This window comes from Heteronotia binoei, chromosome 21 (genome assembly GCF_032191835.1).
Source record: "Heteronotia binoei isolate CCM8104 ecotype False Entrance Well chromosome 21, APGP_CSIRO_Hbin_v1, whole genome shotgun sequence".
Lineage (NCBI taxonomy): Eukaryota > Metazoa > Chordata > Lepidosauria > Squamata > Gekkonidae > Heteronotia > Heteronotia binoei.
The window spans coordinates 130,090,183-130,092,208 of record NC_083243.1 but is presented as its reverse complement, the minus strand read 5'-3'; the positions used below and the strand labels follow the sequence as shown (position 1 = coordinate 130,092,208).

Genomic DNA, 2,026 nt, shown 5'->3' with positions numbered 1-2,026 from the left:
CGGAGAAGAGGCGGCAGCCCCGCAGCGGCGTCACCCGCTCCGCCCCGCCTCTGAGGTGAAATCAGAGAAGGGGAGGGTGGAGGCAGGCCAGGAGCGTGGCGAGCCGCGAATCTGGGTCCTTCTAGGACCCGGACTCGCGGCTCGCCACACTCCTGGCCTGCCTCCACCCTCCCCTTCTCTGATTTCACCTCGGTGCATGCACGGACGCGCAAGTCCGCTTGCGGAGAGGGCAGGATATAAGTCAAATGTAATAAAATAAATAAAATAAAAATAAAATGTGAGGCAGCAGGCAGGGAGGCGCTGAATGCCCGGGGGTGAGGCTGGCATCAGTTCCAAGGCTGGCAGCACAGCGGTGAGTGCAGGTTCTATTCCAGGCGGCAGCGGCTATAGCAGCTGCCACAGCAGCCCTAGTCGAAGCAGCGAGGCGGTGTCGCTGCCGCCGGTGGGGGAGAAGATGAGTCTTTCGCCGAAGGAGCTGTCGAGCCTGCTGAGCATCGTGTCGGAGGAGGCCGGAGGCAGCACCTTCGAGGGCCTCTCCACCGCTTTCTACCACTACTTCGGCAAGGCCGAGCACTTCCGCGTGGGCTCCATCCTGGTGCTGCTCCTTCAGCAGCCCGACCTCTTGCCCAGCCCCCCGTAGCGCCTCACCGCCCTCTACCTGCTGTGGGAGATGTACCGCACCGAGCCCCTGGCCGCCAACCCCTTCGCCGCCATCTTCGCCCACCTCCTCAACCCTGCGCCCCCCGAGTGTTCCTCCTCCTCCTCAAACGCCGGCCCTGGCCCTGCAGGTGGAGGAGGGGACGACAGCTAGAGACCCCCGCTCTCAGTTTTTTTGCCACCTATAACACCACCAGAAAAGTTCTTCCTTTCTCAGTTGATGTTGGCCCCACCTAGAGAGCTCTTTAAAAAGACTCCAAGACAAATTGCCTCAATGGATGTAGGAAATATGGGCCAATCAGTGGATATAAGTGATCTTCAGCTAGCTTTAGCAGAGCGTCAATCTGAACTGCCAATACAGAGTAAAGCTAGTTTCCCAAGTATTCTAAGTCACCCTGACCCGGATTCTTCCAATTCTGGTTTTGACAGCTCTGTTGCCTCCCAGATCACTGAAGCTCTAGTGAGTGGACCAAAACCACCTATTAAAAGTCACCTTCGGCCTGAATTTATCCGGCCACCACTTCCACTCCATATTTGTGAGGATGAACTAGCTTGGTTCAACCCTATAGAGCCTGATCATGCAATTCAGTGGGACAAATCAATGTGTGTGAAAAACAGTGCTGGAGTAGAGATCAAGCGCATTATGGCCAAAGCTTTCAAAAGCCCTTTGTCATCACCCCAGCAAACACAGCTTCTTGGGGAGTTGGAGAAAGACCCCAAACTTGTTTACCATATTGGCTTCACTCCTGCCAAACTGCCTGACTTAGTGGAAAACAATCCTTTACTTGCTATAGAAATGCTGCTTAAACTAATGCAGTCAAGTCAGATAACAGAGTATTTCTCAGTGTTGGTCAACATGGACATGTTTCTCCATTCAATGGAAGTTGAACAAGCAGCTCTGCAGCTTGCCCCCCTCAGCCTTGGTGGGTTGGCCGCTGGAAAGAGGCAGGCAGCGAGTGGCAGAGGAGGAGCTCTGAGGGGACCACGCCCAGCCTGCATGACGGGGTGGAGGAAGGCCGTGAGGGCAGCTGAGAGCTGAGTTGCCTCCCACTCTGCCAGACGGTATGGACCCCGGCGGGCTTCTTTTCCCCACAGCGATGCCTTCTTTGCTGCTGGCCTCGCTGCTGCCCGCCACCTATTCTGCCCCTTTGCCCGCAACTTCTTGGCGCACGGTGGGTGGGGATGAGGTTTCTTCAAAGTCTTGGGCGGGGGGGGGAGTTTGCAAAAGGTGCCCCTATCCTTCATGATTTCCTAAGGAAGGAAGGAATTGAAAAGGTGTGCCATCTCTTTAAATGTCATGGCCAGAACCCCCTTTGGAGTTCAATTATGCTTGTCACAGCCTTGATCTTGGCTCCACCCCAATGTCTCC

The 2,026-nt window shown here is 55.5% G+C and overlaps 1 pseudogene; it reads left to right on the top strand.

Annotated features, from left to right (window-relative positions):
* The first annotated feature begins 304 nt into the window (after positions 1 to 304).
* LOC132589644 (CCR4-NOT transcription complex subunit 11-like) lies at positions 305 to 1,696 on the top strand (annotated as a pseudogene).
* The last annotated feature ends 330 nt before the right edge of the window (positions 1,697 to 2,026 follow it).